We start from the raw sequence: 27,375 nt of genomic DNA on the forward strand, positions 1-27,375 counted from the left end.
GGCTGGTGCAATGTTCGATTGGTGCGACCATTGTGCAACCGACGGTGCATCCTAACATGGGTTTATCTAGGGGTCTGAGAGCCCCTGGCAGAGTAAGGGACTGGCGCCCCCCCTGCTAGCAGTTAGTAAATTGGCACCTTGTTGGCTGTACAGGTGGCGATCACCCCCTCTCCCCTCCCTCATTGTCTGGCAGTGATGCTTCTGACTGAGAGATCAGCAGCACAGACTTTTGGGGAAAAGAACAGTGTGTATGTGTGTACTAAATAAAAATACACCTTACCTATATGGTAGTTTCTCTGTGATGGGGAACCTCTGAAGAAATTGATCCTCCTTGGGCAGACAGTCGGTATTCACTATTCATGTAGGAAATCCCATTTACCGGAAGATGTGTGTTTGTGTAGGAATATAACCAATGTCATTATCATACAACAGAGGTTCAAACCAAACTCGTGCCTCGTGTCCCCTCCAGCCTGATACCTGTGTCACTCTAGACTCCTGTTCTGTGTCCAATTCATCCATGTGTCTTTCAAGTTACATGCCCAGTGTCTCATGTCTTGTGCCCCGTGTCACCTTCAGCCTCCTGCTCCCTGTGTTACCTCCTGCTCAAAGTCCCCACCAATGTTCTGTGTCTCCCCAACCTCCTGCCCAATGTTGCCTCCAGCTCTGTCATCTCCAACCTCCTGCCCCATGTCCCTTCCAGCTTTCTGTGTCATCTCCTGCCTCCTGCTTTCTGTATCATATCCTGCCCCATGAACCCCCCCCAGCCTCCTACTCCGTTTTGCCTCCAGCTCACTGTGATATTCCAGTCTCCTACTCCATATCATTCCAGCCTCCTGCTCCCTGTGTCACCTCCCTCCCCATGTCACTTGAGCTTCCTGTCACACTCATTCCTTCCTCTGCTACCTGTCTTTCAAGTCTTCTCCCCCCTCTGTATTTCCAACCCCTGCCCCCCACTGTCTTTCCTACCCCTGCCACTTGTCTGGCAAGGCTCTGCCCTGTTTTTCAAGCCTCCAATCTGTATTTCCAGCCTCCTGCCCCCGCTGTATTTCCAGCCTCCCATCCCTCTGTATTTCCAGCCTCCTGCCCCCACTGTATTTCCAGCCTCCTGTCCCTCTGTATTTCCAGCCTCCTGCCCCCACTGTATTTCCAGCCTCCCGTCCCTCTGTATTTCCAGCCTCCTGCCCCCACTGTATTTCCAGCCTCCTGTCCCTCTGTATTTCCAGCCACCTGCCCTCTCTATATTACCAGCCTCCTGCCCCTTCTGTATTTCCAGCCTCCTGCCCTCTCTGTATTTCCAGCCTCTTGCACCCATCTGTCAATCTTGCCTCCACCACCTTCGGCTCCACTCTGTAATTTCAAGACACACCCCCCCCCCGCTCTGTCTTACCAGCTTCCTCTTTCTGTCTGCAGCCCGATTGGTCCTCTCCGTAGCCTGTGTGGGGCCGACAGCACTTCTTCCAGGCACAAAGTGTGATGTGATGTTGTGATCCGGCTCCAGGCAGTCCTGAAGGTAGGAGGAGCTGTCACGCCATCGAGCAAGACCATGGGGCTGGCACTTTGGGTCAGGATGGGAGAGACAGGAAATGAGCCGGGGAGGGGGCGGAACACATGGCACAGACAGCGCAGCACTGCCCAGCCAGTGCCTGCTGTAAATGTAAAGTGTAAAAATAGCGGTATTAGTAGCAGTGCGGTCGGCAGCAGAGAAACCGGGCACACCGCTACCAGTATACATGTAAAGAACTAGTGCCCATGATCGGGGGTTGTGGCGGCCAGTTCCGCCCACAGAGCATGAGCGGTTGTGGTGGCTGCACCACCCTAATTACGGCCCTGGACTGGCACCCTTCAACATCGGAGATATGCGTTCATCCACGGTTGAACGTACATCTCTGAATCAGGCCCAGAGTGGGCACACATACAGTATGGGTGAATATGTATTCATTTATTATTTCCATGCATGTAAAGCAGGAGCACATACGACTAACTTCCGTCCAAATCAGCATTAGCCTAATGTATTAATTCTTTGCCTATTTTTTGCATATATAAGTCCCACAATGCAATTGAAGATATATAAAATATGATACCTCTAGATATGTCTACAATTTCCAGCGACAGCCCGAGGTTGTCGTAACAGGAATGGCCCCTTTTTTATTTATATCTCCGTATATGCCCATTACAATGACTAACTGCAAGCTAGAAATCTTTATCTGTCTTGATGCAATTCTTGTCATATATTCTCTTTTTTTAGGCATTATAAGTTGATATTTATTGAAGAGGAGCATTTAAAATGCAAAAAAGTACATTGTAATTAAATTCAGTCATTTTGGCATGATTGCAACGTTCCGCGCTCCACCGAGAATGTTGGCATTTGTGCAACTAATAAGGTCATAATCCCATCTGGTCCCCACTGAAGATTCCTCTAGCCCATTACAGTGCTTTACATATTTGCAATTATAACACTACCCTGTATAGTGCTGGTGTCTTCATACTGTAATTCTATATATCAGGATCAGTAAACATCAAGTTAACTCTCCATTTTAATGTTTTTATTATTATCCTTGCCTTATCTGGCTGTTTAATCTTCATGTGGTTTGTATGTTTATATCAGTTAGTCAGTTGAAAAACAAATTATGATAGGAATTGCACCAGCTATCTGTCACAGAGGGCCAAAGATGGGTCCCACCAAATGTTTATATGAAGTTGATAAAAACATATTTGGGAAAACACTTTTAACAGCACTTAAGTAACATCTAAACATATCGGTCCTCAAGGCACCCTAACAGTCCAGGTTTTAAGGATATCTAAGCAGGGGGTGGGGTCACAATGACGCGATTCAGCCACGCAGATTGCGTCATCGCCCCCTCCCGCTGCAGGGGATTGTCTGTGGACTGCGGGGCATCTGGAGGTTTGGCGACCAGCCGGGGGGCTTGCCTACTTTTCCAGAGGGCTCCCGGCCAAATTGGGAGAGTAGGTAAATATGGATTGGTTGTTACTGTATGGGCAACATCTCTACTTTTAAAAACTCTCACTTTAGTAAATATACCCCAGTGTATCTAACCAATGGTTACATATGGAATAAAGTTTATATTTTCAAATTAAATCCCTTGGTCCTATTTTGAACATTTAACCCTAAAGAAAAAAAACCTGCAGAGTGGAAAGAATTTTAATCATGTACTAATGCAATTGTTTTACATTCGAAAATAACAAATCCATTGCATTGTTACTTTGTAACAACATTAATATGGTTCTTTAAATAAATAAGGGCCTGATTCCGAGATGTACATTTTCATGATGGTTAGCGATCATCTCTGATGTTTTGGGGTCCTACCATGTGCAGGACCCAATATGCACCCTTATAAAAAGGGTCCTGCGATCTCACTCGCAGCCCCCCACAAGCCGCAGTATGATTGACATGCTGCGGCATTTGGGGGGCTGAGTAGGGGCTTATCTGGCCACTCTTCCATGAAAAGTAGGCATGTCACCCACATTTTCTGGGAGGGATGACGCTTCACAAATTACCAGGAGCTGGTTAGGTCATGATGGTGATCCCAGGCTGTGACCTTGGTGGCAGCGCTGGGATTGCAGATGCAGCAAGGAGGTATATGTTTCCTACAGACACCTCCTTCTGCATTCACATTTTAGATGGACAGAACTGCACAGATGCTTGTGCGTGGCTCTACAATTCCATCCATCTCTTAATCTCTAAGTCAATATAGACTGCTGACAGGGCTATCTTTCAGTTTTACCTGTTTGTTAACAGCAAGTCTTCTTTTATTACAAATTGTCCCTAATTATAAAGTGCTACTGAGTATGCTGACATTAAATATATTAATGCTAAGTAATAATAAGTTTCTTTGGCAGAGAACAACTACATACTTAAGATAATTTATGTAATAGATTGTATTGAATGTTTCACATTCATTTACAGAAACAATGTAAATATTGTAACACAGGGTGTTGAAATGAGGATTCCAGACAGGCAGGTATTTTTGGTAAAGCAGTGGCTTTTTAATATCAGCAAATGCTGCACCTTAGCATACATGAGTTTAGGCCTGTATACACACAGGCACATAACAGAAAATAAGCAAATAAACATAAAAGGAAATGTTCCAGCACTCCTTGTGCTAATCAGTCAGCAGTAGCTTGCAGCCACAATTTGGGCATGCTCTCCAAGCATAGCACTTGGACCCTGGCACTACAACACTGTGTCCCTATTTCCTGGCTGCTACTCAGCATCAGGGCAATGAGCATCAGGTGTGTGAGAGTTTTAAACCCTTCCTGTGCTCCAGTGATTATTCAAGCTGGATAAAGTCTGTGTAAATGTGAAACCCTGGAACTCCTCAACTGCTATTGCAGAATGCACAGGTTTTCACTCCAGCCTCCCTTGGAAAGAGCTGATTCCACTGGAATGTGGGCAATTCAGGTGAGAGACAACCCCTCTCACCATAATATGTTGTGGCTTTTTCAGTTTTACTCTGCAATGATATTTTCATAAGATACACAAATAAACATTGGTAAATATTGTACCAAACATTGTGGGGTAAACATCTGACTGTGCTCTGTATGTAATCTTATCGTCATTAAAAGATTTCCAGAGAATCACTTGTTAATATAATATTGTGTGTGGCTTCTTGCTATGTGGAATTTCATTGATTCAGAGGGGCCCATTTACTAATAATCATTTTTTATTTACCTGAAAATTGTCATTTCTTATTTCCGCAGCAATAAGAAACCACCAGGATGTACTATTGTTCATATGCAGGAATAGGGGCTCCGATAGCTACATCCAGGGGATACATAGTATTTGCTGGTACAGTAGATCCTCATTATTGGGTGTTTGAGGGTTACACCACAAACTTGAATTAATAATTAGGCCCTAAAGTCTCATACATCAGCTATGTATGGTGCTGATGTTTTGATTGCTTTGAGTTTGCAGATATACCTCTGCCAGCATTGGCAGTGAGCAACAAGCGTAATTATCAGCAGACTGGGCATGCTCCGCACCTTGATGGAGGATATGACAGTGGAAAGTTCACTCTGTGCATGGCTGTTTCTCTTCAACTGATAAAATGCAGGCAACTGGATGATTACCTAAGGATACATGGAAGAGATCAGCTTCATGGGAGTGTCATGGGCGGGAAGGCCAATTTCCATGGGTGTTTGTGGAATACAGCTGAAGGCGGGATGCCTGTTTTAGATGTATTGCAATCAGCAGGGGTTGGGTATAAGAGCCGATACTAATGATGGCTGTATCTGTAGACAGATAATCAGTGCACAGATTGACCATATGCATGGAGGCAGATAGACACTCGCATAGACAGATGAATACTTGCATTAGCATAAGGTAGTAAACTTGGCTGCCGCTGGTGTTCACACTTGTCGCGTCTGCACAAAATCAGGCTCAAGGTTAGAATTATGCAAAAATGGATCTGCTGTTCCGGATCCATTGCACGGAAGAACTGGGAATATGGGTGCCCATATTATCAAACATATCGGATGGTTTTTGGAAGGCCTGCTCCACTTGCTTCATTAGTCCCAATGAAGATCTTTGCTTGGAAGGAGGCTGACTGGATTCACCTTCGCTCTCTGTGATGGTAGCCATATGGGGGGTAGGTCTCAGGTATAGCTCAGGTGTACCAGACTGTTGGATGGGAGAAAACATTTGCATAAATAACATGTTATAATATGTTTTTTTTCTTATTTTATTCTAGTTTCCCTCTACGGTGGAGGAATGGCAATCCATTGCTGAGGAATTTGATCGAAGGTGGAATTTCCAAACTGTGGTGGAGTGATTAATGGAAAACATATCCGCATAACCCCACCTGCCCATAGCGGATCTTATTATTATAATTACAAGGGTTTTTTAGTAAACTATGAGTTTATATTTGTTGATGTAAGGAAAAATGGCTGTGCTTCTGATTGAGGGTCCTTTAAAAAAAACCTCTTCTATGATAAACTTACCTCCAGTCGCCTGAAATTGCCAACTACAGCGGAAACAAAGCATGGGCTAAATGTTGTTTCTGTGGCTGACGAGGCGTTTGCCCCATACGAACACTTGATGAAGCCATATGCACAAAGGGGCCTGACTAAGGAAAAACACATCTATAATAACAGGCTATCCAGGGTATGGTGGATTGTTGAGAATGCCTTTGGCATTCTCAGCAACCATTTCAGAATCTTCCAGACGGCCATCAATCTACGTTTCGACAAGATTGATTTGGTCGTCTTGGCATGCTGTGTCCTACACAATTTTCTGAGAGTAAAAACAACCACCAAACAGAGGATATCTGGCACAGCTATGCCAGATGATTCGGAACAGCCAGAGGAGACCGTCCACATGCACTCTGTGTCACCATTTGTCAATCTGGAAATAACGGGGACTGCGTGGGCTAAAGAGGTCAATCAGCAATACCTGGCCTATTTAATGGAGTGGGGGCAGTGCCATGGCAGGAGGACTGTCTCCAGTGAACAAATGTGGACAATTTGGAACTGGTAAAAGGTCTTTATTAACAAACATTTGGCATAGTGTGTATGCACCGTGTCTGAACTTACCACATCCAAACACGAAAATCCGTTCATTTCCTCTGTGTCTTCTTCTGGCTCCACTGGCACATTCTCAGCCATTAGACACTGTGAAGCTCCTTGTGGTTCTTGGTCGTGAATGAACCGAAGCAGGTCAAAGTACCATAACGTGCTGTTTTATACATCACTGGCCCAAAGCCCTTGAAACCCATGAGTCCTGTTGTTTTTTATACTCTTTCAGGTAGACTATACGCAGATTTAGAATTTTGGCCTTCACCCATTTGGGACACGCCTCATTGTAATAAGGCTTGCTGTATGTCACAAGCTCCATGATGGCTGCAGCTTTTTTTTCCTTGTTGCTGTAATCCTTTAGTTTTATTTTCCATAAACACTCATGACTTTTGTATAATTCCAAGAATCCAGTCATGATTTCTCTTTCTCTTGCACTAGTCATGTCTGTGTAGAAAAGGGAAATAAAAACTGATTATATACACTAATTTTTTAAAATGTTTTCATGTTTGTACTGTTTTTAACGTTTAATGTTTTTACATATTTAATGTTTACGGTTTCTATCTTTAAAAATATTTATCTGTTTATTGGTTATGTTTTCAAAATACATTAAAATCATTTTACAGTGTTTAAAATTTCCCTTTTATTTTAATACCACATTTAACATTAAACTTGGTGGACGTAAAAAAAAAAAAAAATTGGTAGAAACACTGACTTAACGTTGGTGGGACAATTGGCGTACTGTGATAATCACAATGATAATACAGTGGATTAATAACATTGGTGGTGCAGTGTGTACATTGGTGGTACAGTGGGTTAATAACATTGGTAGTGCAGTAGGTAACATTGGTGGTGCAGCGGGTCAATAACATTGGTGGTATAGTGGGTAACATTGGTGGTACAGTAGTATAATAATATTGGTGGTGCAGTGGAATACATTTGGCTCTATAAACTTAACATAAACTTAATATTTCTAAAACAGAATTAATTCTATTTCCACCGGCCAATAACAGTTACCAACCTGATATCTCTATCAATGTTGATCACTCGACAATCCACCCTGCCCCACAAGCTAGCTGCCTAGGTGTCATCCTTGACTCTGAATTGTCCTTTGCTTTGTTCCCAACATTCAATCTGTCTAAAAATCATGTTACATACATCTAAAAAACATATCTAATATTCGACCATATCTCTCACAAGACACTGCAAAAACTATGCACTCATTATTTCCTGCATTGACTATTACAATAGTTTCCTTACTGGTCTTTCCAAAAACAGGGTCTCGTCATTGCAATCCATTATGAATGCAGCTGCAAGGCTGATCTTCCACACCAAGCATTCATTGTTTGCTGCTCCGCTCTGTCAGTCCCTCCATTGGTTGCCGGATTTCTACCGTATTCAATACATAATACTTTTAGTTACACATAAGGCTAATAACCAAATCACACCAACATACATCTCTTCACTCATCTCAAAATATCTCCCAACCCGACCTCTCCGCTCAGCACAAGATCTGCGTCTCTCAACCTCACTCATTACTTGCTCCCATTCATGGTTACAGGACTTTTTTCTGGCTGCACTCACTCTATGGAATGCCCTTTCACACACAATAAGACTCTCCTCTAGTCTCTAATCCTTCAAGCATTCCCTGAAAACTCCCCTCTTCAGGCAAGCTTATCAGATATTTAAACTGCGTAGTGCAGCTTTGGTTCATTTTTGGGGCATGGGTCCCCCTGGATTGCTTTGGCTGATCTGTTTCAGGGCACCGCATTATAACACATTTTCCTTTATAACACATTTTATCCCTTCACCGTTTGTTTATTATATATGTACCTCACTTTTTATTTTCATTCCTTATATGCAGCCTAGGCTACTCTTAATTGCACTTTTCTAATTATGGTGGTGCCCTGGGGTGGCTTAGCTGGGCCAGCTTGGGGGTGTACTGCGCTCTGGATTTGAATCTTAGTATGTTAGGGACCTACCCGACAGAGGTTACCTGGATGCGGTCGGTAGGCCCATAACCTTGGCCAAGATTATGCCAAAAATCTCTATTCATTGCAAAAATTTATTTATTTATTTATATACAAACAGTTAATTTGGAGTTGAGCACCTGTACTTCTTTTTTTTGTGCATACATCAATTGTCTCCACAGGTAGCACCTCCAAATATATATATATATATATATATATATATATATATATATATATACAATATAGAATAGTCCGGCACTAGATCCGTCAATAAAAATAAATGGCTCCAGTGCCTTTCCAAAACAGCACTAAATATAGAAAGATACGGACGGCACTTGGAGACTAAATAACAAAATACACAACTACAATCCTGTAGCCAACATTTCGAAGGGTAAACCTTCTTTATCAAGACCGGAACCCAGTTTTGATAAAGAAGGTTTACCCTTCGAAACGTTGACTATAGGATTGTAGTTGTGTTTTTTGTTATTTAGTCTCCAAGTGCCGTCCGTTTCTTTATATATAAATATATATATATATATAATGTCCAAGGTGTGCAGTCTGAGGCCCCTTTCCCATATAAGCTTATTAGATTCCAGAACTGCCCACATAACCTTCATAGCTCCATATATCATTGCATCCCCTTTCACAGTCCACTCATAACCTCACACATTCTTTTTTTCACATCCTCCTGACATCTGGGCGACATTCCTGTGTGACTGGATCTTGCAGCCCACCAAGAAACTCTGCATTCTGACTAGACCAAAATGCGATATATAACACCTAACCTTGTGTATCAATGCCTATTTCCCTATAGATTGTAAGCTTACGAGCAGGGCCTTCCTACCTATATATCCGTCTGTTATTACCCAGTTTTATTCTATTAATGTTTGCAATTGTAAAGCACAATGGAATATGCTGCACTATATAAGAAACTGTTAATAAATAAAATGTGTATACTCACTAGAATCAACAAGCCAAATCTCCCCAGACGATCCACAGTGCTACTGTCTCCATCGTCCGGCACAAAATGGAGGAGGGGGTGGCCAGGATCAGTGATAGGGAGCGTGCCTCAGCATGGCTATCATCTCCACACACAGCACTTTTTAAACAATTGGTCATTCCAATCGATTGAAAATGGCCAAATCATGGAAAAAATCATACCATGTGGGTGCCTTAAGAAGCAAGGGCCTGTGGTGAGATGCAAGGAGCTGTGGAAAAATGCAGGGGACAGTAATGAGAAGCAGGAGGCTGTTGTGAGATGCAGGGGATAGGAGTAAGAAACAGGAGACTATTGTGAGATGCAGGGGGCTGTGGTCAGATGCAGGGGACTGTGGTGACCTGGTGTAGGTTAATGAGATGCAGTGGGCTGTGGTGATGCGATACCATCAATATACTGACAGACGGGAAGCCGTCCATCAGAATCCTGACTTCGAAATCCCGACACGGGACTAAAGACAGGTGTCTAAATTCAGACGGCTATCTTTAGCCCAACAACTGAATACCAACAGGACGGCTTCTCGAACAAAGGTAAGTGGGGACACTTAGTTGTCAGCCGCAGGGGGAAGGGTTAGGTTTAGAGTAGACACCCCCGGGACATAGGGTTTGGCACCCCCCCCTGGGATGGTTAGGGATAGGCTAGGGGAAGAGAAGAGGGGTTAGGGTTAGGCACCACTCGGGGGAGGTTATGGTTAGGCATCCCCCTGGAGGGTTAGCTTTAGGGTGCAGGGAGGGGGGGTTAGGCACCACCCACGGAGTCTTAGGGTTAGGCAGCCCCAAGCGATGGTTAGGGTTAGGGTGGGAGAGGGGAGGGTTAACTATACTTAACAGCCAGCATCGGGATTTTCAGCATTCGGGCTTCCACTGTTGGGATTTGAACCGGCGGCTTTTAAGCCATTGGTATTTCATACCAACCCATGGAGAGATGCAGGGGACTGTGGTGACCTGGTGTAGTTTGTTAAGAGATGCAAGGGGATGTGGCGAGATAAAATTGCTCCTGTGCGAAGCCGGGGCAGGTCACTAGTTAGTCTATAAATGCTGACATGGTGAAAGGTTGCATAACTGGAGACAGCTTTGAGCGAGCACTGAGGACTCTTGTCTCCTGCACCATTTTAACCTGGGGAGTCGCCAGGCTGCTGACATCATCAGCTGTTTCCAAGGTTCCTCTGTGTGAGAGAAACTACTGTATGTGCATCTGGCAGCTCTGCTCCACATTTGCGTACTGTCAGAGCCTATTACAGACAGACGCTGAATGTCAGTTTACCAGCAATGTATTAATGCTGTTGCTCTTACTTCTCGAAAAAAAGCAGGTAATCTGGTTATGTCAAATCTTGTGGTCTACCATCGATTCTTCACCTACATAAACCACTGACCTCAATCGGGGCCATAGCTGGGGTAGTGCGGCCGGTACCATCGCACAGAGCACCACAGGTCAGGGGGTGCTGTTTGGGCATGTCAAATTGCTGTTTATTATCATTCTTTGCTTGTAGCTTCCTCTTGTTTCACCCTCCTGGCCTCCCCTATCTCTTTCCGGGCCCTTCCCCATGAAGCCATGGCCCTTTTTGGGTGCATTATGTCCCTTTGAAAATGAGGGGGGCGCCAATGCTCTTTCTGGCATAGGGCACCAAAAAGTCTAATTACGGCTCTGACCTCAATAGTGGCATACGTAAATCAATCAAGCTTTGTATTGCAGGGTAAAACCAATAGTCCCCATTGCCTACATCTGGCAATGGTGACCTGTGAAACTTGAACAAAGGTAATGCATCAAAGATAATGCCTTGTAGCTTTATTTTATTCACAAATAGTATTACTTTAATGTTGATTCCTTGGAAGAAGATCAAACCATTGAAATCATATTTTTTTCTACCAGTGGGCCTGGCATCCCACTCATTGATGCTAACTGGCAGTAACATCAACCATTCAGAACTTGCACTTCGAAAACCCCAGAAATAGGGAAACAACATTTTGCAGTCTACTGACTTTATTTCAGCACCTTTGGGATGTGAGATTGAGATCACAAGCTTCCTGTGGTTGTACCACATTTGTTTGCATTGTTTATTGTTCGCTTACAGTTATTTTTATAGCGCTTATGTAACCCTAAGTACCTTACTTATCTAATAGTGCCTCCACCCCATATTTTGTTCTACATAAAATATATTGTGGGTATACCCGGGGAAACCCAATATAATTGCCTATTATACTATACCATACACTTATTAGGGTACTATGCTCCCTATTTATAGGTACTTTATCATTTGCTAATAATGTTTTCTCTCTATTCTCTCCAGCTTTGTCTCGGATAACAGTTGTCTTGCTGAATGATAAGGTAAGTTTACCCCCAATATTACATCCCTTGAAAGTGATGTGAATGCAGTTAGCGTAATTATTAGATATTAGTTCTCAGAGTAATGAATATCACCCAGGATTTAATACAATCAACCTTAGATGAATGTATTCAGAAGCAATATAATTCACATTGAACATTACACAAATACAATTATTCCAGTCAAAGTAATATTTCTCCAGTTTATCATTATACATAAACAATATCCTTTGCAAATATTATTATACCTGAACTGCTGATATTAGGTCTCCTGGCTACACATTCCTGCAACAGATGCCCATGTTACACATAAGTTACATTTCAATTGACATACACACTGGAACCACTTTATCCTTCTCCTTTCCTCGCTATTACACTATATTAACAATGTCATACAATATAGGGGGTATTCAATTAGGCTGCGAAAAGCAGTTATCGCCGATGTAAGTTATCGCCGATGATGTAATTTTCGCCTGTTTCAATTTCAAAGACTTTTTGCAGGTGCAAAAAGTCTTTGTTGAAAAATGGGGATAAGTTTTCACCATGTAATACATAGCTAAAAAAAGTGCAGAATTGTGGTTTAGGGGTGCAGGCTTAAAAAAAAATAGTCTGCAGCCCTGGGAGTGTCCTATAAAAGTAATCTGTGTCAAAACATTTAAAAAAATTCTCTGGACACCCCAAGAAATTTACTTACATTTTGTGGGTGAAAAAAAATATATTGGGGAACAAAGTTTTAAACTAGCTAAATTGATTCAGGGGGGGGGGTTCCCAAGTATGTGGCAGGTGTTTTCTAGAATGCGGGTGGTAGTGCAGGTACTTAAAAATATGCTTGCACCCATTTTCATATACCCCAAATTTGATGGCAATAGTTATTTCCCCCCCCAAAAAAAACTAAGTGCTATTCTTCACCCCTTCTTCACAGGTGCATTTATGCACCTGCCGCGGCTATATAAAAACCCAGATTACCATCAGCAGGCCAAATCTGGGGTACCCATAGTGATCTCTCATGTCAGACCATCTTTAGGGGGGTGCCAGGATGATTTCCTGAAAATTCTCAGGACTTTTCGATATTTATCTTTCCACCAGGTCTCGTTTTGGCCGGATCCTAATTGAATACTGGGATAAAGCGGGAACGCGCCCGATACTTTATCCCAGAAAAAAAAGGCTAGGGTGAAAAGTCTGACCTCCAGACTATTTCGCCTGTAATTGAATACCCCCCTTAAAGTTCATTACATGTAAAGAAGTGGTAATACTAAACTAAAGAGGCACTTTTTGAATCTCAATGTCAATATTTACAAGCCGTAAGCCTTTGGTGCCAGAATATTACTAGCAAAGTTGTGATAATAATGCAAGCTACTGGGAAATAGATACGTAAAGTTCCAGGGTTTGTAGCAGATTAAAACTTATTGCAACATTTGTGTACATTCCTTGAAACAACTAAAAGTCATTGGGATAATGAATCCCTTTAGTGCAGGGGTGGGGAACCTTTTTTCTGCCGAGGGTCATTTAGATATATATAACATTATTTGTGGGCCCAGTGCAGGCCATGCTCCCTCCAGGAGCTTTAAGGGCAGCAGTGTGACCATCTGAAGCATCCTAAAGAAGCTCCTGGCGGCACTGCTGCATAGATTCTGGCTACAGGCGACCATTCTAGGCACCCTGGTAGCAAGATGAGGCTAGCAGAGAAAAGCTCAGAGGGCCAGACCAAGTGATTCCGTGGGCCTTATACAGCCCCTGGGCCTGAGGTTCCCCATCCCTGCTTTAGTGAAATGTCTCCCCCAGTACATTCAGTAGATTATTAAGGGGTTATTATAATTACAATTTATCTGCTACTTGCTCTCTAGAAATAAATATGCCCAGGAGTGTTTGTTAGCACTAATGCAGGGAGATGTACTCCCTATTTCCCTGTCAATTGTTTACACCTCTTCAGGGGTCTTTCCCTAAAATCTCCCTTTATTTACTGTCAATACTATCCCTGGTAGAGAGTTGCCCTCCTGTTCTCTCTATATAGACTTAGAGTGATCATAAAGAGTTACCCGGGGTATTACCCCGGTCAGTTATGGTATCCGCTCACTGAGGGAATTAGTCTCACCCCCTCATAAGAACTGAATTGGTGTACATGATGGCAGGCTTAATGGTCCACCTGATCTCCAGTGCAGCTCCGGTATTGACAGGCCACCTACTGGTGTCTGTCACCTCAGGAATTACCTATGCTCCGCTCCGGAGGCAGGGCCAGCCGTCAGCTGTCTCCTTCACTCCCACGAATGCAGACAGGCAGCCCTGAGTCACTGCTCACAGCTTCCTCCATCCAATTAGGTAAGTGCCTATAGCTCCAGCACTCTATACCCCTCACAGGCGGAATCGGTATGTAATACCGCCGGCCGCATGGCCGGCAGTTTGAATCCCAGCAGCATCATGCCGACAGAGGAACAAATCCGGGCAGCGGCAGCCCGACAGTGCTGGAAATCCCGATCGTCACCAAGTAAGTACTAACTAACCTAACCTAACCCTAACCCTCCCTTAGGGGTGCCTAACCCTAACCTCCCCCCCAAGTGCCTAACCCTAATCCCCCCTCTAAGTGCCTAAACCTAACCCCCCCTTTCCCGCTGCCTAAACCTAAGTCCCCCGGGGGGGTGCCTAACCCTAACCTCCCCCCGGGGGTGCCTAACCCTCCCTCTCCTTAGCCTAACTCCAACCTCCCGGGGGGGTGCCTAACCCTAAGTCCCCCCCGGGAGCCCTAAACCTAACCTTCCCCCCCCCGTGGCTGTCCGCTTGCGGCGCCCGGCATCCTATCGCTCGGGATGCCGGGCGCCGGTCTCCCGCCGTCGGTAAAATGAGCGGTGTCTCCACCTAGCCGCCAGTCATTTCACCCTCGCCGGGATATGACAGTCGGGAAGCTGGCTGTCGGTATAAAGTCAGCCGGCTTCCTGATTGCATCCACTCACAGGCACCACTCTCCACCGTCACCCGGCAGCTGTTAATATAGCTCTCCAACAGCACCGGGGATGATGAGGTGTGCACGGAAAGGGGGGTAACTCCAGTCTAAACTATTCAATGGCTGCTCAGCTATTTATACTGGCCCTCTCTCTTCGGCGTGACCTGCTATACCCACCTGCACTTTCCTCTCACATCCGGTGCTAGAATCTTCCATCACAGAGTAAGCCCCTCCAATTTCCAATATTAGTTAATAGGCAATATATATAAATTATACACCCTGGGCATATCTGTCCCGAGTAAGCTTACAACATCCATAAATACAACATATATACATTTATTACCTCCCCTACTCTAAATTACATTACTAAACATACAACTTCTACCTCACATGGTAACAATATATTTGTTAACTAAATTACTTCCTATACTCTGATTATTATGATTTATAATTCTGCCTGGTATATTGAGAGATTATCCCTATTTACCTGGCTATTGTGATCTCTTAATGGTATAGACCAAGGCTACACTTACATTTTATGCAGCGCTTTACAGAGAACAGTCATTCACAGTTCCAGCTCAGTGGAGTTTACAATCCATCAACAGACGCACACAAGTTCATTTTTTGTCTAAAACCAATTCACTCAGAAGGAAACTGGAGCATAACCCAGGCAAACACAGGGAGAGAAGATATAAACTCCAGACAGATAATGATCTAATTGGTATCAAGCCCATGACCCCCGTTCTATGAGCCAGCAATTCCACTGTGCCGCCAGTCTATAATTTTGATTTTCCCATGGCTCAGAATAACTGACAGTAAAATGTATACCAGGGGTGTCCAACCCACTCCTAAAAGACCCTTAAAGCTGGGTACACACTGATAGATATATTGCCCATGCCATTGAGCAGGTGATATATCTATAGTGCATTGCAGGGTGTGTACAGCGGATACGTCATTCACAGACATATCCAATCTGCTGTGCACATGCTGCAAGGACTCGGCGGTGATTGACAGCTCAACTGGGCGGGCAAATTTAAATGCCCATCGGTAAGTGTGTACCCAGCTTAACAGTTCACATTTTCCATACCCAGGGGGGCCGGTGGGGGAGTGGGTACTAATTACCCAGGCCTGGGTCTGGCGTCACCCCTCCCTCCTACCTCCCAGCAGTCCATCACATGCTGCTGTGTGCAGGGCTGCAGTGTGAGACTGCATCCGAAAAAAGACCAAACAGAATTACAACCAAAGGGTTTCATAGGTGTGGCACATGTCTTGTATGTAGGTCACACACAGGTCAAAAAGTAAAATAGAAAAAGTAATATCAACGTCTACTAGAAAACCATTTAAAATCGATCATTTCATCACATGTAGTACCACTAATTGCGTTTACCTTGTTGAGTATAAATGTGACCTTCAGTATGTAGGAAGGACCACAAGAATGTTGAAGCAATATAAAGAAAGGGTTCACTCTGTTTCTCAACATTTTAAGGAAAAACACAAATGTCTTGTTAATGGTATTAAGTTGATGGTAGGTCTCAAAAAAGTGGAAGGGAATTGGAGAAAGAAATGTCAAGAATCAGATCTAGCTAAGGCAGAAATGAAATATATCTATGATATGAAAACTCTAATGCCATCAGGACTGAACAGCGATTTTGAAATTAAATGGTTCTTATGAGGTTTTTATTCAGAGTTTTAAATTAGTTATTATACATTTATACTTTTAATGGTGGAAAGATTTAGCTGTCCTTTTATTATTTTTGTATTTTTAACTAGATAATATGTTGTATACATTTATAAGACAGACAGGAGTGAGATCATCATCCGGTGTTTGTGTTCCAGGTGGAACGCATGAGAGACCGGAAGAGGTGAGAGCCCTATCTGGCTCCTGCGTCCCACGTGAGTCATACGGGGGAAGCCGGAAGTGACTCACGCTCCGGATGGAACGCAGGAGAGACCGGAAGAGGTGATAGCTCTGTCCGGCTCCTGCGTCCCACGTGGAGTACACGGGGGAAGCTGGAAGTGACGGACATTCCGGATGGAACGCGAGAGAGACCGAAAAGGGTGAGAGCTCTGTCTGGCTCCCGCATTCCACGTGTAAGGCACAGGGAAAGCCGAAAGTGACGGATACTCCGGAGCTCGCAAAACTGAAAGTAATGTATATAACTCCGGACTGGAAGTACTAGATTTTAAAGTTTTTTTTTACAGTTTTGAAAGGATTTTATTGATTTTGAAGTATCTTGTGGATTTTATATGAAAAAAAAAAGATCATATTGAGACTTATATGGTCGAAACGCGTCGGTGAGGGTGTGGAATCACTGCATGTCCGGAAGGGAAGAATCTTAAGGACAAATCCAAGTAAAGGTATCCAGGCCTGGAGGGAAGATCAGAGAATATTCCTACTTGTGATATGCATATGTTTGCCTTATTTTGGTACGCAGGATTACTCACCATTAATACTGCACATGTTAGTTTGTTCTTTGTGGTTGGAAATGAAAATGGTGTTATGCTATGTGGAGCTCCTCTTGTGTTTTTTTTTTTGAGGTCTACACTAACAGAAATGTCTCAAGGGAACGTGGAGAAGGAGCATTTATTTGAGTTTTGAAGAAAGTTGGCTAAAGAAAATTGGAACTTTGGGGGACAATTTCTATCCCTGGATGGTACTTTTATAATAATTTAGTCAAATTTTTCTTTCCAAGAAGGAGAGCAAATTTCCACTTATATATTTATTGATTATTATATAGTGTCGGTGATACTTTTTCGATTTTTGTTGCTGCTCTTGATATTTTGTGCAATAGGGACCATATTTTTTGTTTTGCAGTGGGAGACTGTTCGTGGTTGCTGAGCAGCAGCCACAGCAGTCTCTTATCTATGCCTGTGGGGGGGGGGAGTGATCAGACTGATCATGCCCCCTCCTGGCTTTGCGCTGGGCTGAGGGGCTCACAGCGTCCCCTTCCCCGATACACGGCACAGCAAAAAATATTTTTTTCAAATTCTTTTTTATCCTTTATCCATGCCTCAAGTGATTAAGCCACACCCCATTCCACCCGGGCCCCTACACAGACTCATTGCAGAGTGATTAACAGGAAGTGCCGTTTGTGGGAGGTAATGGGGGGGGCGGTGGTCTGTGAAATGCAGGCATCCCAATGCGTTTGCATGCCGATTCAGAGGCGTGCATAAATTATCCACTGCAATGCAATACGCAGTCTGAGGTCTCATAGTGTGCATGGTTGTTAGCAATTTCTGAGTAATGTCAGAGCTTGTACAAGTGTGCATTAGGCTGTGATGGCACTCGATTGTATTACAGATGTGGTGCTGAATTCATTAGATCGCATGTATTAGTATACTATAGCAGTTGTACTGTGTGCGTACGCAATATTGCAAACAGTAGTGAATCAAGCCCTTAGTGCACAAAATGTTCTCACTATTCTGGGAAATACTATAAATATAGCAAACAAACTGCTTGAATTAGATTTCCTGGCAGGAAGGATCCAAAAGTCAACAAATATAAATTACTATAAAAGGTTAAAAAAAGCTGGAATCCCTATCAAAACCTGGGTTTTCTCCTGACACAAACCCTTCAGGAAAGAGATATAGCAATCTGTAGATTTACTAACTCATTTTTTTTCAAAATGATATGCTATTAGTCCTACAGCATGGAGGAAAAGAGAGATGGGGACATAAGTGACCTGCTAATCAGATCAAAAAGGTAGGACAACCATTGAAGTGTTCATTCTGATACACGCCTGATCTGTAACCCTTGCACACTTGGCTGCTTCTCCAGCTTCAATGCTGCGGATGATTAGATTGTATACCAGGGGACTAGATGATTGCACCAACTTGTTGCCATTGGAAACCAAGTAATTAGAATTTCAAGGTCTGTATTTACCTTTCTAAAGGAAGCATACACTTATTACCATTTATATGAAACAGACTATTTAGTGATTAGAAAAACCCCTGAGGGAAGGCAAAATAGTAATCAACAAAATATACTGCAATGTGTTACTTATTTGCCCATAACAGTTATCTACAATAATGTCTTGTCAAAGAAGCTGGTTGATAATATTATTACCAAAGAGTGTTACAGAAAGAGATTTAAATACAATCTATTACCTTCTGCCAATACTCATTATGAGTCATAAAAATGCAATCAGAACTTACAGTATGACATAATTAAGGCAATGCATGAGGAATGACTAACATTCATGCACTGATTTGATAGGCTCTGTTCTCATATATTGGTTCAGACAACAAAATGGCTTCCTTCAGTGGATTCATTTTTCCCGATCACCACAGCGCACGCAGAAATACCTGGGTGATTTTAAGATTCTAGAAGGTAATTGTTGGCAGCCTAAAACTTCATAAGCACAAGCCACACCCCAGATAGCATGGTAGGTCCCAATGTGATGCTGCCACTCTCCCCATCATGACCTCACCTTGTTCCCCTTCAAGAGACGGAGAAGCATTGCACTTCCACTGTCCTCATTCCCCATTTTCATATATTGGGAGGTATTCTAGATGGCCTCTCTGAAGTCACCTGCACAACCTAAATTTGCGGAGAGGTAGAAAGATCTGACGATGTGCACTGTTCAACAGTGTAAATGTCACATCTTCCTGCCACTTTAGAACTTCCCCTTTCACTGAATATTAATGTTCTGCTTTACTCTTGCACTAGTGACTGACTTAAGGCCTGGTTCTGAGCCCAAATGTGGCTGCATCTAGCAAGTTTTAGCTTATTGCTCATTAGTCGCTGGCTGCATACAAATCGTTGTGCACTTACGAGCGCTTCAGAGTCATATGCATCTCAGTTGTTTCTCTGCAACAGCTGAATGGGAGTTATTGGGTGGCATCAGGACATATGTGCATTATATATCTGATCCGTGGATGGGTGTATAGTAGGGATGTGCAGGCTCGGATAGGTTCGAGTTTGCACGTGGAGTTCGGATTTTTCCCTCCAAAAAAACGGAACTCAGAACGAGGCAAAACGTCATCTTACATGGACGAACATCATCATTCCTGGACAAAAGACCAGGAATGATGATGTTCGTCCATGTAAGATGACGTTTTGCCTCGTTCTGAGTTCCGTTTTTTTGGAGGGAAAAATCCGTACTCCACGTGCAAACTCGAACCTATCCGAGCCTGCACATCCCTAGTGTATAGTCAAAGAAATGATTACCTAATCTGAACTTGCACATACAGTCACATCTCCTGCATGGGATGTAGTCAGCATCCCGGCGTGCGGGATGGCGACGGTCTAAATACTGGCGCCGGAATCCCGACAGCATCGGGATCCCGGCTCCAGTATCCCAACCACTGGCAACCTGAAGGTAAGTATCGGGTTAAGGCCTCCATACATCAGCAATTTGAAAACCACAATTGAACAATTTGAAGATTTATTGCCCGATCTTAGGATTTCCCAATCGAGCAATCTGAGCCCATACACTACAGATCTTTTTCAGGGATTTGCAGATCGATTGCAGCAAACACAGATCTGGCAATCTTGAAAGGCCTATCATTTTGCTAGAAACGGTCTGCAAATCTGCTGATCATGTCCATACACTAGCAATCTACAGCCCCAATCGATCTGTGAAATCCAACATGTTGGACAATCTGATTAAACAATTCCAATCACTTTTTGGTTGCAATCTGCGATCTGTGAAGCCCATACATTGCAGATTTTTATACACAATCGATTGCAAATTGCACGATTGCTGCAATCCATCTCTGATGTATGGGGGCCTTTAGGGATGGGTTAGGTTAAGGGTTAGGGGTTAGGGTTAGGCACTAGGAGGATGGTTAGGGTTAAGCACTAATGGAGGACAGTTAGGTTTAGGGTGCGGGGAGGGGGAGGTTAGGTTTAGGCACCGGGGAGGGAGGGTTAGGGTAGGGGTTAGGGTTAGTGGTAGTATACTTAACTACCCGTCAGGATTTTCACTGTCGGGACACCGCTTTTGGTATTCTGACCAGTGGCATCCCATCTGCCGGGAACTCATACCCAACCCTCCTGCACATAGGGCCTGATTCAGACCCGCTCGCAAGCGCATAGCACTCGCAAGCGGGTCGATGGTGGGCCACTGCGCACACGTGGCATGCGCACTGTGGATGCGCGAGCCCTGGAGCGAGCGCAAAAAGCACTCGCTTCAGTGCTCGCATCCAAAAGGGGCGTCTGTCGATGTTGATCGACAGCTCACCCCATTTGGAAGGCGGGGAGGGGGGTGGCTGGGCAAACGGAGGCGTTCCTGAGGGAATGCCTGCCGTTTGTGGGCGGCCCTACTGACATCACTCGTGATGTCAGTAGGTGGACTTCTTGCTCTATTAGAGCATGAAGTCCACTGGGGCTTGCGGCCACAAGACCCTACCATAAGGGTCTCATCACAAGCCCGATGGTCGTGATGGTCTTGACCATCGTGACCATCACCTGGCCGCTCGCATAAGCTGTGGGAGGTCACCCACAGCTATGCGAATGGCCAGGAGGCCGCAATTTAAAAATCAAGCGCCCGCCCTGATTCAGAGTGATCGCTCGCTTTTTGTGAGCGGCTCTGAATCAGGCCCATAGTGTGGCATGGGTTATATGTTAGTGTCGAAGGAGATTGGCAGTGCGTTTGCAGTTGCATATGGATAGTGCTACATTTCACACTGGGCATTGAGAAGGGAGGTTTCAAAGGACCCATGCATGCCAAAGAAGTGCAGCCTCAGACTAACATGGTATGGCCTTGCCCCCTTTCTGCAGCACCCCACCACTTAGTGAGGTGCAGCATCTGTTGGTTGCACTCCGAAAATACCAGTGTGACATGTCCATGACCCTTTTTCATAGTGGTGCCTGACATTTCTAATAATAGGAATGGGATTAAACTATGTACTAGTTTATGTGGGGTTGCTATGGTAACAGATGATGGGTAGGTTTATAGTGACGCAAGATACTGATAGTAATTAGTAATACTTTTTCGATGAACTTCTGGTAATCAATTTTTTGGAGATATTGTATAAAATGTCTTTATTATTTCTATCCAGCACTTTTCTTTTGTGTTTTATTTTGTATTTTTATATTATTATTATTATTATTATTATTATTATTATTATTACTGTTTTTTTAATGTACCCTCCACCCACTGAAAAGAGGTCACATGGAAATGTAGGACTTAATGTAAGATGCTCAGTAAAATCTGTAAGCATGCTCCAGTTTAGAGGTACTGTAGCTGGCACTGTCAGCAGATATATAAAGAGTTCAGTCATACAGTATTTATTTATAAAGGGGGCTATCCACTAGACGATAAAGTTGAACGATTGAACAATAACGATAAAATCGTTCGATAATCGTTCAAACATCGTTTGAAAATGTTGTCTTTTAGACATCTTTTAGACAGCAAACATGCTGTTCAACCTGACGATATCGTCAGGCTCAGCATGTTTCCAGATGATGGATGGATGACCCTGCACTGAACGTCTGCTCATTCAGTGCAGGCACATCACACGACTGACAAATGACTGCACGATTACAATGTCATAATCGTGCAGTCATTTTCAGATCTTGTAGTGGATGCCCCCCACAGGGGCAGAACTATGGGAGACAATGGAGGCGCCTGCCGCCGGGCTCCAGCACTGAAGGGGCACTTCCTCCATTATCCACAACATATTCACCCCACTTAGGGCTGTAACTATGTACCCGGAGTGTACCGTCATGGCCGCCCAATACATGGCACTCCTTCCCGGCACCTGAGAAGCCACCATACACTAGTGGAGAGCTCCACGTCAGACCATCAGCTGCTGCCTTCGTGTGTCTATAGCCTGTTAGCATGCAAATTGCTACTTTACAGAGTCAGCGGCTGTGACGGATGGGGCATCAAATTATAACTTGCCTCCGGGCGTCTGGAATGAATTTACGCCACTGGCCCCCGATTAGTACAAAGAGTAAATGAGGCTGAACAGGAGAATTCATTCACTTTCTGTACACTTCCTTGGTCAATAACAGCCTCTGACTTATTAACACTCTAAATGCAGAATAATAAAATTGTACTGGCAAAAAGAGAAAAAAACAACAAACAGAATTTCACAGAATATTAACTTCATTAAAATTAAAAATCAAGATTTATATCAGGGAATTAAGCTGCTCCAATTACTCATAAGTAATTATAGCCTTTGGAAGCAGAACATCCCTAATGCAATTGCATTACAGTAACTCTCTATGCAGAGAAATTTTATGCATGTGTGTTTGCCAGCGAAAGGGAAAAGTACAGCCGATGTTGTCCTCAAATAGTTTTGATGGATTAGCTGCACTTGAGAGGAAGGTGGCTTCTTTCCTTTAATGGACTTTGAATGGCCTGCCATTCTATCCCTCCCACTGATGTTCTCTGTCAGTGCTAATTTTCTCCCCAGCAGTACGAACTATAGGACCAGAGACAGGCACAATAATGGCGGTTAGTCAGTTATGGGATGTAAAACACTGCGGAAACCCTGCTTAGACTCTCCCATTATGAGGGAACAGACATTATCATTGTACCTACTTAAATTACAGGTGCTCAAGGTACATAGAGAGTCGAAATCCTGAGGAAAGTAAACATTTTGAATTAAAGATTTCCTGGCTAAAAACGAGGAGTTTAACAGGGCACAAATTATTATTAATATTATTATTATTATTATTATTATTATTATTATTATCTGTATATTTATGGCTCCACAAGTGGTCTGCAGCACCTTACAAAGTACAAAGTACATAAACAGAAACAATAATAACAAAACATTGCAGGACATGGACAAAGTATATTGGGATGCGGTCATAATCCCTACTGCAGGGATTTCGGCTCTCAGAATGCAGGCGCTGGAATCCTGACACCTGTCAGAATCCCGGTGCTGGTATCCCCACCACCAGAATCCTGAAGGTAAGTAGCGGGGTTAGGGGGAGGGTTAGCATTAGGATTAGGAGTTAGGCACTAGGGGGAGGGGTAGGCACTAAGAGGGTAAAGTTTACGGTGCAGGGAGCGGGACAGGGCCGTCTCTTTCATTGGGCTTGTTGGGCAGTTGCCCAAGGGTCAAAAGCTTCAAGGGGCCTAGCCAGCAGGAGAGATCAGTTGGCTGCAGCAGCAGCAGGGCACTCACATAGGCAGGAAGTGTTTTTAGTTTCACTTTCACCTGTGAGGCTGATGTAAGCTACTGCAGAGTGCAGAGGAGAAGCCAGGCAACACCCGTGGAGCTGCTGACAGACCCGGCTCCACCACACAGGATAAAGGTAAGAGCTCAAATAGGGGAGACAGATACATTTGGGGAGTGGGGGCTGATGGCACTACTGTGGGAGGGGGAGATAAAGACATATGGGGAGTACGGGCTCAGGGAGTTGATGATACTGCTATGCGGGAGGGGGAGATATATACATATGGGAAGTGGTGGCTGATGGCACTGCTGTGGGAGGGTGAAACAAATACATGGGGAGTTGGGGCTCAGAGAGCTGATGATACTGCTATGGGGGAGGGGTAGGCAGATACATATGGCGAGTGGAGGCTGATGGCACTGCTATGGAAGGGTGAGACAAAGACATTGGAAGCAGGGGCTCAGGGAGCTGATGATACTGCTATGGGGGGGAGCAGGAGGCAGGTATATGTGGGGGCTGATGACCTGTTATGGGGGGATACAGAGAAAATGTGTGTGGGAGCTCAGGGCTGAGGACACTGCTATTGGGGGAGAACAGAAGGCAGAAACACATGGGGAGTGGGGGCTCATGGTGTTTATGACACTGCTTTGGGGGAAAGGGGGAGAGATATTGGGAGTGGGGCCCAGGGGGATAGGACACTGCTCAGGTGGACTCTATCATCCACATTGATAATAAGGAACCCAGCGGCAATGGTCTTCTGGTGTCGGGATTTCAACCATAGGGCCGGCGGTCATTCATACTGATTCCCAATATGGGCAGCAGACTCTCTTGTGTACTATATGGTGGCTGTGTCATATCATTGTTCTGGGCAGCATACTGTATATGACCGTTTACATTTTTTCCCGTGAATGGGTGGGTAGGGGCCCCAAGTACATTGTTTTGCCCAGGGCCAACACTGCTGTTAAGACAGCCCTGGATGGGGAGGTTAGGTTTAGGCACTAGGGGTAGGTTAGATATAGGCACCAGGTAGGGAGGGTTAGGGTATGGATAGGAGGAGGGTTAGGATGCCTACTGTCAAAATGCCGACAGCGGCATTGGGACAGCTCGGATCTCCCTGCCTGCCGCGGATCCCTCTTCGAGACAAAACCTAGCGATCCCACTGTTGATTGGAAATGACTGGAAATAAATGTTATTGAGGTTAATAATACAGTAGGAACAAAAACAGGCCCAAATTATGTGATTTTAGCTGTTTTTATGATTTAAAAAAAAAAAAATACAGATCCAAAACCAAAAAACAAAACACGCAAGGGCGGTTTTGTCAAAACCAATCCAGATCCAAAACAAGAAGAGATACAGATCCAAAGCCAAAACCAAAACACGGGGCTCGACGCACATCTCTAGTTTTTATTAGAGATGGGCTCTGACTCCAAAACCTAGCGATCCCACTGTTGATTGGAAATGACTGGAAATAAATGTTATTGAGGTTAATAATACAGTAGGAACAAAAACAGGCCCAAATTATGTGATTTTAGCTGTTTTTATGATTTAAAAAAAAAAAAATACAGATCCAAAACCAAAAAACAAAACACGCAAGGGCGGTTTTGTCAAAACCAATCCAGATCCAAAACAAGAGGAGATACAGATCCAAAGCCAAAACCAAAACACGGGGCTCGACGCACATCTCTAGTTTTTATTAGAGATGGGCTCTGACTCCAGTGTTTTGGTTTGGGATCTGGATTGGTTTTGCCAAAACTGCCCTTGTGTGTTTTGGTTTTGGATCTGGATTTTTTTCTAAAAAATAAAAGAAACAGCTGAAATCACCTCAATAACATTCATTTCCAGTAAGTTTTGGCCACCTCACAGCTCACAATATTGACTTCATCCAGTTTAGGTCAAAAGGTTGCACTGAGCTAGCTGGCTGACTAAGCTAAATGAGAGCAGTTTGCGTCACAAACATGTGGCAGTTCAGCTTCCAACATGGCACATCTAGGAAACAGAGTGGCACTGCAGTGGCAGATAGTATGGCAGCTTAATAAACTACTAAAACACACTAAGGGTATGACCTGTAATGTCACAGTACTTGTGTTATGGATACACACTGGGGTACGGCCTGAGGCATCACAGTACATTTGTTATGGATACACACTAAGGTTATGGTCTGTGGTTTCACAGTACTTGTGTTACTGTATGTATACACACTAAGGGTATGGCCTGCGGTGTCACAGTACTTGTTTTATGAAAACACACTAAGGGTACGGCTGAGGCATCACACTACTTGTGTTATGGATACACACTAAGGATACAGCCTGAGGGGTCATAGTAGTTGTGTTATGGATACACACTAAGGGTATAGCCTGAGGGGTCATAGTAGTTGTGTTATGGATACACACTAAGGGTACAGCTGAGGTGTCACTATACTTGTGTTATGGATACACACTAAGGGTACAGCCTGAGGAGTCATAGTAGTTGTGTTATGGATATACACTAAGGGTACAGCTGAGGTGTCACTATACTTGTGTTATGGATACACACTAAGGGTACAGCTGAGGTGTCACTATACTTGTGTTATGGATACACACTAAGGGTACAGCCTGAGGCGTCATAGCACTTGTGTTATGGATACACTGGGGTACAGCCTGCAGCATCACAGTACTTGTGTGTTTAGGGATACACACTGGGGTATGGCCTGCAGCATCACAGTACTTGTATGGATACACTGGGGTATGGTCTGCAACATCACAGTAATTGTGTTAGAGATACACTGGGGTACAGAACAAATAAAATAATTATTTTTTACTTTTTTCTTTTACTTTGCTTGACTTTTTTAAAAGTGTTTTTTTTACTTGTTCTTTACTTTTTCTTACTTTTTTTAAACTTTTTTTTTAACACTAGAGCAGATGGACACAGAACAGGTGCGTCAGCAGCACTGGAGTGGATGGATACCTGACAGGTGATTCGGCAACACTGGAGCGGATGGACACTGGACAGGTGCGTTGGCAGCACTGGAGCAGATGGACACCGGACAGGTGCACTGGAAACACTAGAGCAGATGGACAAAGGCACAGCCACTGGAGTGTATGGACGGAGCACAGCGCAGCCCCTGGATGAACACAGCACAGCCCCTGGATGGACTCAGCACAGCCCCTGGATGAACAGCACAGCTGCAGGATGGACAGCACAGCCCTGGATAGCACAACCCCTGGATAGACTCAGCATAGCCCACAACTCAGCCACACAGCAGAGTACAGCACAGCTGGAGTGAAGCAAATGGCGCAGATCACTGCAGGAAGGGACGAATATGCAATCCAAAAGCTGACACCGGGATTGATGATGTTTTGCTTTGTTTTGGGAACAGAGTCTGGTGGGAAACCCCGAACTAGACTCGGATCCCCGTCTGATCAGGTATGTTCAGGTGGGTCCGGTTCTCAGAGAACCGGACACGCTCATCTCAGGTTTTATAAGTGGAGATGTTGCCTATAGCAACCAATCAGATTCTATTTATAATTTATCCAGCACCTTCTAGAAGATAAAAACCCACACTTTAATA

The sequence above is a fragment of the Taudactylus pleione genome, unplaced genomic scaffold (assembly GCF_031769625.1).
Source record: "Taudactylus pleione unplaced genomic scaffold, aTauple2 ptg000176l, whole genome shotgun sequence".
Classification (NCBI taxonomy): domain Eukaryota; kingdom Metazoa; phylum Chordata; class Amphibia; order Anura; family Myobatrachidae; genus Taudactylus; species Taudactylus pleione.